This window comes from Glycine soja, chromosome 1, assembly GCF_004193775.1.
Source record: "Glycine soja cultivar W05 chromosome 1, ASM419377v2, whole genome shotgun sequence".
NCBI lineage: Eukaryota > Viridiplantae > Streptophyta > Magnoliopsida > Fabales > Fabaceae > Glycine > Glycine soja.
In genome coordinates, this window is record NC_041002.1 from 43,433,977 (window position 1) to 43,443,644 (window position 9,668).

General features: G+C 33.1%; 1 pseudogene; it reads right to left on the reverse strand.

Moving 5' to 3' along the window:
• Nucleotides 1–4,158: 4,158 nt before the first annotated feature.
• On the reverse strand, nucleotides 4,159–5,648 carry LOC114405190 (annotated as a pseudogene).
• Nucleotides 5,649–9,668: the final 4,020 nt, after the last annotated feature.

Below are 9,668 nucleotides of genomic sequence, written 5' to 3' on the forward strand. Positions count from 1 at the left end.
ATGAAACAAAATGGCATTCAACCCAAACTCAAACACAAACACATACCGAGAATGAGTTATCACATTCGTATATAATAAAAACACTAGAGCATGTGGAACATATAATAATTACGGCTGAATTTACATAAACAACATCGCCTCACAAACTCACACACATTATTCACACTTATTCAAATTCATGCACTCCAGAAAATAACATCAAAACCACAATCGTTAACTCAATGAAAATCAAACACAAGCATTATGCAACAGATACACTAGACTCAAGTCTACATGCAATGTTGTATCATTTTCAATGAAAAACCTCGTCAGGCGCCTAGGAGTACATGCCAAAACATGCCTCACAATGGGTAAGTCAGGTCATTCCCCCTAAGTGAAATCATAGGGAGACTAGTCAATGTCACTCTATTTTGCGAGAATGCTCCAACCATGTAAGATCGATACAGACTTAAAAGAACACTCAAATCGAGTGTATTTACTCCCAATACCTAGAGTTCGAGAAGTTTTTTAGGGCCTCTCCCTCTTGATTCAGGTCCAACGCAGAAAATATTTTAACACACAGACTCTACCTATAAACTATGCAATGCACACAGCTACTCAATCGTTTTCAAAATCTCAATTATTTTAAAATTATTTTAACTCATCGTGCCTCAAGTGATTAAACTCGTTGGGTTCCCACAATGGAACTGCGACGCCCTCTACCCCTCACATATATGTACTAATAATAAAAGGAATAAGAAATCAGAATTAATTAATTTTTTTTAAAATACATTTAAATACAAGCTTTTCAAAAGGGTAAAAGGCTCACATCCACTTTTCTAACATCATAATAAAATTTTTCCAAATAAATAATAAATTGTCTCGGCTCAAAACAAGGTCGTCCAAGACTTCATACAATTAATATAGAAACCTATACCCCAATGTCACATCCTATCAGAGCATTGTGTTCACGTGCCCTCTAGCATGAGGTTCTTCATAGTCATCCACCTAATCATTTGCTCCCACAAATACAAAGTTCGAGATCATCACAGAATCCAAACACAATAACACATGGGGAGTGAGTTATCACATTCCTAACTAATAGAGAGAAACAAGACAACATGTAGGTATAAATACCATATAAACAAAATACAACTTACTTAAGCATAACTCACGTTATTTCACCACTTTATCGTGCAACATCACATCACAACACGACACGTCTCATTCGTTTTCACAATATTTACGTACTAAATGATCAAAACACAATATCACTAAATCAATCAATATCGATCAATACACAAGCGTTATGCAACAGATACACTAAGACTCAATCCTATATGCAATGTGGTACCATGTTAGTAAAAAACCTCATCGGGCGCCTAGGAGTACATGACAAGACAAACCACACACTAGTAAGTCAGGTCATTCTCACAAGGTAAAATCATAGGGAGACCAGTCAGGATCATGCTGTTTTGTGAGAAAGCTCCAACCATGTGAGATTGGTACAGGCTTAAAGGAGCACTCAAATCGGGTGTATTTACCGCCAAGGCCTACACTCCGAAGAGTCCATCAGGGCCTCTCCCTCCTGATTCAGGTCCAACCCATAAAACATTTTAGCACACAGACTCTATCAATGAATTGAACAAAACACATGACTCCTCAATTGTTCTCAAAATAGTTTTATCTCGCCGCACTTGTGATTAAACTCATTGGGTCCCCACAGTGGTTCCCATCACAATACTCGCCACGCATTAACTCGTCACCCTTAAAGGATCTTAGCATTAACTCGTCACCCTTAAAGGGTCTTATAGTCGTGTGATTGTATAATTCATAGCTCACAACTCAATGCACACAACATCTCAATGCACCAATATATTACGAGTCAATACATACTCAATTTATCACATACATTTGGTCTCAATCACAATGGTATAATCCCAAAATAGCATGTTATCACACCTCAAGAATCATACACACTTTACGTATGAACTATGCAATACACACAACTAGTCAATTGTTTTCAAAATCATTTTAACTCGTCGCGCTTATGATTAAACTCGTCGGGTTCCCATAGTGGATTCCATCACAATATTCGTCGCCCTTAAAGGGTCTTACAATTATGTGATTGCACAGTTCATAGCTCATAACTTGATACACACATCTCATCTCAATATACATGTATTTCACCTCACAGGTTCAATTTATCACATACTCACAATTTGAATCACCATTTCATAATCTCAACATAACAATTTATACAAAAGGTTTCTCACAACATGGGAAGTAAAATCCCTCAAATAATTTCACACAATTATATCAAAATCAATTAATCAAAATCATGGGTCAAAACACAAAAACATCAAGAGCACTCAAGTTTATCAATCAATTCTCATCAGAACATCAATTGGTATGTAAAACACAACAATATTGTATTTATAATTGTAAAGGAAAAGTTATAATTCAATAAACATCCCAAAATAAACCCCATTTTAATTCTCTAAGGATCCCTACACATGTTCATTCAAACCCCAATTGCGATAAACTAACGGGCTCACATGTGTATTTTGACAGTGATAGTGGCATCTCTAGCAATTTCCTGTGATTCCTCAAGTTTTTCCTTTGACTGCTCTGATAGGGTTCCCAAATGTTAGAGAGGAGAAGGGATTGAAGCCTTCACTCCACTGTCTACGTGCGATGAGTATTTCTCCCTTCATAGACAATATTTTGAAAATTCCAACGGTGAAGGTGTGAGGAAATGAATCGTAAACCACATATCAAAACTTCATGACAATTCAATGGTTAACGAGTCCGCGATCATAGTTTTACTGAGACAGTTTTGGGTTTCTGCGGGAAAAGAAAAAGTTACGATGCAAAGGGTATTTCTCTCAGCTCAGACATTTTTTCTTAATTCCCCATGATGAGAATGTTTGAAAATGAGTTCCGAACCTGATACTCAAATTTCACGACGATCCAATAGTGAATGAGTCAGAGATCATAATTTTTCTAAGACATGTTTGGTGATATGCGGGAAAAAGAGAGGGTTTTGGGAAGAGGAGAAGAGAAAATGAAATTGAGAGGAAGAGGAGGCATAGAGAGTATTGTCAGTCTGAAGACTGACCTAAGATGTCTCTATTTATAGATAGGATAATCATAGCCTATTATTTACCCTATTTATTTATTTTTACTATTTTATAAAAAAATTATTTTATTTCCTATCTAATGAATAAATCAATTATATTTTTTTCTTCAGACCATTATTTTAATACAACTATTTTTCTTTATTTATTTAATTATAAAAACCTCACCATTTTCTAAAACTTTATTTTTTTCTAAAAAATCTTTTTAATTTATTTACGAAAAATGGAATGTTATAGGAACTCATCACAAACTTGTCGCGCATTAACTTGTCGCCCTTAAAAAATTTTACAGTTGTGTGATTGCATAGCTCACAACTTATTGCATACAACACCTCAATTTATCACTTAATCCACCTCACGTTCATTAATACATCTTCATAACATTTATAACAATGTTCATAGAACACAACATACACATACGCATATATAACGATCAAACCATAACATTTTCAATTCCATGACAATAAGCATTTTCAAAATCATGTTATGATAACACTATGATGTCCTAAATATCAATTTATAATATAAATAATGTAATGTACACGTATAATTAAAAACATATATAATAATAATAACAATAATAATAATAACTAAACATATAATAATATATTATGATAAATATACACGTTAATATTTAGGAATATATGTACGTACTAAAAAAAGCTACGGAGTTCAATACACATATGTATATTTAGGGATATTATAATATAATATTAATTTAAAATCAAAACATGAAGCAGCCTAAAACACGTATCGAAATTCAATGAATATATATATAGTAGAAACTCTTTAAATTAATACTCGGTAAATTAATAAACTTTCTAAAATAATAAATTTGTCCAGTTCCGACTTGGGCCAATGTAAAAAATTAAAAAACTTGATAAAATAATAAGATAATAATTTTTCGTGAGATCCCTTTATAATTTTCGATCCCAAGAAAATCATAAATTAATAATTCATAGAAACTGAAAAAAATATATTACATTCTATTGAAATATGATTCAATAGTTGTCTGTTTTCCTTTAAAGTTCAAGTCTATTTAGAGCTCATCTCTAACTTTTCTTATTGCATCCAATAGCTCAGGTGTTGTATTTTTGTATTGTATCATAAAGTTGTGAAGAGTATTCGACGCCATAAGTGCTTCCTTTCGTGTAACAGGCTCCAAAGACACCGTATCATCTTCGCCATCATCATTTGCATTGTTCTCAATGATAGTACCCACAATATCTTCCAAACTTTGAACCTCCGAGCATGCTTCATTTTCACCTGGGTAGTTCATTAGATTGTCGATATCCATCTTATTATGATAGCCACATTGATTGATCATAGTCTTGAGGTCTTGAGTTTCTTCATCAAAATTGAATTCATCCAAATTTCTTGCAACGTCACTAGCTGAACGAATTTTACAATGTCGAAAGCAATTTGCTATTGTTTCTTTTCGAACATCTATCGTCCAAGCTGGGATTGCCAAATTGATAGCATCAAGGACATTTATCTTCCCTGGATCAGATTGTCCCACCTCATAACCTTTCAATATTTTGCGGTAATGCATCTTGAAAGCTCTTATTATCCCAGCATCGCAAGGTTGAATCTTTGATGTCATGTTGGGTGGCAAGAAGAACAACTCAACGTTTCTTAGCCCTTCAATATTTCTTTGATGTGCTGGACAATTATCCACCACAAGTAGAACTCTTCTACCATGCATCATTTGGTCAAATGAACGAACATATTCATCAAAAAGCACACTAGTCATCCATGCTTTTTTGTTAGCTCGATACTGATAATCCAAGTTATTCATGTTGACATTCTTGAAGCAACGAGGCTTTGCATATTTCCCAATAATCCATAAAGGGATTTTTTCAAAGCCATCTTCATTGCAACAAATAACTACCGTCAGCCTTTCTTTATCTTGTTTTCTTCCTTCAAGTTGTTTTTTTGCCAGTGAATGATCAGCTTGTAGCCTATAAAACAACCCAGTTTCATCTATATTGAAAACATATTTCATAGGGAACAGATCAATTTTCTCCCGAATCGATACCAATTTCTACTCCATGTATTGTACATCAACAGACTCACTCTCGCCAAAACGAAAAAATGACTTTATGCCATGTCGGTGCTTGAATTTCCCAAGCCATCCTATAGAGAAGTTAAAATTTGAATCATCATGAGGGTACACGAGTTTCATTGTATCTCTTGCCTTCTGCAAAATTAATTCTCCTGTGATATTCACACGTTCTTGATGCTGGAGAAACCACTCATAAACAACCTTCTCCATGTCAGGATATTTTGTTGGTTTGTGTCTTTTGATCTCTGCTCTTCCCTTTTCTATTTCAGTAGAGAGATAGTCATCTGACCGCTTAAGTGTGTTTGATATTGTTCCTTGACTAACTTTCAACTCAAATTTTCCCTCAAGCCATCTCTGCAAGTCTTTTGTGTGCTTTCAGGATTATCTCTCTTGTACTCACACAACTCCTTACGTATTTGATCTGACATAGTTGATTTTGCAACACCTTTTAGATGAGAAGCCATCTTGTGAGATATGGTTTGAATACTCTAACGCATTCATGTAATTTATATATGCCAAACTTGCTTAAGAATACATTGAACACATTTGTTCCTCTTGTTTACATTTACTGTACTTCAAAAGTCATTATTGATTTCCAATGCATATGAACACAGTAGTTACTAATTTATGTTGAGTCCCAAGGTTCGCTGCAACGTAATTCTAAGAGGCATAGACTAATTTGCCTTGTTGTTTGGTATGTACAGTATAATTACTTAAAAACTCTTTAAATTAATAATTATTAATTTATTGATAAATTAATAACTCTTTAAATTAATAAATTTCTCCGGTCCTGACATTCTTAATATATAGAGTTTTAACTATATATATATATATATATATATATAATATTAATTTAAAATAAGAAAACATGAAACAACCTGAAACACGTATATATGCATATCAGATGAAAAAGCTACAGGCAACCAAACACACATCAAAGCCATTTAGCTAATTGAAAAAGGATTTTAACTAAACCCATAACTAAAACTATTTAACCCAAATTTAGGGAAAACTGCAATGACGCATAGTTCTTTCTTGCAACTCTGTCAATATCTACATAGTTTTGTTCCACTCTTGTGTAATCAAATTTGCACAAGTGAAAATCAATCACAATAACAAGCAAAAAATTTAGGAAAAATAGAATTGAATTTTCAAGAAAAAGAAACAGTCCAAAATAACCCAAAATTAATCCTTTAAGGATATTTACACGTGTTCATTCTAACCCTCAAGTGTGAATAACTCATCCTTTACCTCGATGTAGTCGCTCAAGCGTTCTGCGTTAACAATGGTGGCGTTTCTAGTACTCTCTAGAGCTCCTCCTCCGATTGCTCTAGTAGGATTCTTGAACATCAGAGAAAAGGGAACAAAAAATATTTTGTAAAAACTGCTCTAGAGTTAAAAGTTCCTTTATATAGTGAGAAAACTGATGACCTAATTTTAATTGTTATTTTTGTTTATTTATTTTTTTTAAAAGAAAAACCAAAAGGAATGGGCTGTTACACAATTTTTCTCAACAAACCTAGTTGAGAAGCCACTAAAATTTCAAGTTTATACACACCATGCACATACAAGAAATTCAAAATTCCCTTCTCCTTGAACCCTACAAGGACACCCTCTTTGTATAACACTACAACAAAGAAACTATGAGAATACCTATCTCATAAATCCTTTCTTTGAATCATAAACAAAGTTATGAAACAAAATCATCTTATGTGTAGATAACCAAAGAATAGCACAAGGTTTAACCAAGAGAGTGACCAAGCTTCATGATCTTCAAGTGAAGGATTCAACCCATGTAATGTAGTAATCACTCTTGTTGAATAAAGCTTCAGAGATCTTATCTCAAAGTCTAAGATATTTGGTTTTCAAAAAGAGTGTTTACTAACTTGAGAATGAGTGAAGTTATTTACAAATTTTCAAAACGTAACAAGAATAATCAATTACATAACCATTGTAATCAGTTAATGCATTCTAAAGCAATTTTGGGTTCTTATTTTGATACGTTTTGATCGCTTACAACAACAATGTAATCGGATAAAATCAAGCAATTAATTTTGGAGGAAAAAAAGCAGTACAATATGTAATCGATTACAAGATCCATGCAATCAATTAAAATGAATGTTTCTATTTCTCTTCAAGATTAAACCAAGATTCATTTGGTGTGATCGATTAACCTGAAGGGTAATTGATTACACTACGTGTCTTGTGGTTCCTAGTTCATTTTGAACATAAGTAATATGTTACAATTGCTTTATAATCCATTACTTCAACATACTTATCCTTTTCCTTTTAAGACTTTGGCTTAATTACTAGCTCTGGTTCACTAAGGAAATTGTTGGGACTTTGGCAAGAGTACCAAATCACTTAAGTAACAATAGTGATAAGTAGAATCGTCTCTATAGGGACTTCTACAATAAATGAGTAATAAATAGTAAAATTGATAGACCACAAGATTAAAAGTAATTGAGTAACCAAAATTAAAGACAGTTGCATAAAAAGTAGAGTTTAAAGGAAGAAACTTGGTTTGAGAATTTTATCAAAAACTTGGTATGTGTAGAAAATGTGGTTTCTAACAATGGTGGAAACTATCCGGGTTTGACTTCATTGACTAAACCTAACAGGCATTACTAATTAATCTTATTCCATTAAACTTATGTTATCATCAACCCATAATTTATTCTAACATTAATCCCTTAAGTGAGAGAACTTAAGCCCTTTAATCACACTCTCAATCTCTTGACTAGTATACCTACATTTAGAATGAAGGTCTAACGATGATCAATAACCTTTACCCTATCCCTAGGCATAAATTTTATTGGTTGTTCTCTTGAGTTTGAAATTTAATTGAATTTCCCAATTAGAATCAAATAAAAAATCATGCACTCAAGTGATCAAGCTAAGAGCAACCAATATATATGAAAGAGAAACAATAACAATACTTCATTAAATAGAAAATTGTAGTAATTACATAGAAGGATATCCAATTACATTAAACCCCTGCAAGGAAGGAACTAGCAACTCATAACCATTGGGGAAGAAGCAATTGGGCAGAGATACAGCAGAAGATGAATCTCTAAGCATGAAAGTTGTCACCCAAAGTCTTTGATCTTTTTTCCTTTCAAAACTCAACAATTTAGAACACTCTTTCATATCCTAGAATGCCTATTTAAAGTTCAGGTACACATTTAGGTCAAAGCCTACACAAACAAAACAGAAAATGCAACTTTCTAATTTTTTGCTCAACACGCACCATGCCATGTTCTCTACCATGGTATGCCCATGGTTGAATCTGACTTTTATAATTGGCTTCCTAAAGTCTACCACGCCCATCATAGTTACCATGAACAACCCATGGTGCACTCTAGTTGTGAAACTTGTCACTTTTCTTTATTTTTCTTTCAATGTAGTTGCTTGTGGCCTCTTCTTTGCTTGATCCACGCTTCATAAAGTTTCCAAGTGCTTTCTCTCTAGGCTAAAAATCACTCAAAGCATAGAATTTCAAGCATTCATGTCAATATCCTCAAGAATCTACCTTTTAAAAAAAACACACAAAATAAACCTAAAAAAGTTCTAGGTGATAAAAAGAAATAGACATGAAACTAGTCCTAAATGACACAAAATGAATGCAAACATACATGAATTAATATGCCAAAACATGGTATACATACCCCACATCAGACTTCTTAGGAATCAAATTACCTAAGCAAAGATCATACAAGCCTAAGTATAGAACAATCAATAGAAAATGCCATAAAGAATACAATTGATTGGCACTAAAACTATACAAATACCAAAATCAAAATTATAATAATTCTTCATCTCAACAACTTCATCCAACAAAACCAAGATTCACAAGGTCAATTCATTATAGAGGGAGCCTTCCCTTTCTCTGACCTTTATGGACGAAGACTATCCATACTAGAAAAATCGTATAGAAATGTACATAAAGTTCACTCATTACCAGATTTGGCATATCATCACCAACAGAGATATCCTTATCACAAGGCCAGAATTAGAATGGCCTCAAGATTGGTTATGACATTTTTTTTTTCAAAATAATTGGATTCAAGCTTTGACTGCTAAGTTTCATCGTGAAATTTTTGGAAAAGCATGATATAACTTTTGGAATCTCGAGGAGCTTCCCTTGATCATGGAAGAGGGACTTTTTTGCAATCCATATGATATTGTCATGTTTATGAAACATTTCCCACTCCTATAGAATTTTTTTTATTGATATGAGTATACTAAAAATAAATCTTCAACTAATTAACAATAACTAATAGTTGTTAATTGATATCATTTTACAGTCTAATGGGTAGTTATTGTTAATTAGTCAAGGATTATTTAGCAACATACTCACATCAATTAACACTTTCTCCATGAATGGACAATGCTTCATAAACATGACAATATCTTATGGATTGCAAAGTCACCAGTCCATGATTAAGTGAAGCTCCTAGAAATTCAAGATGTTGTAGCACACT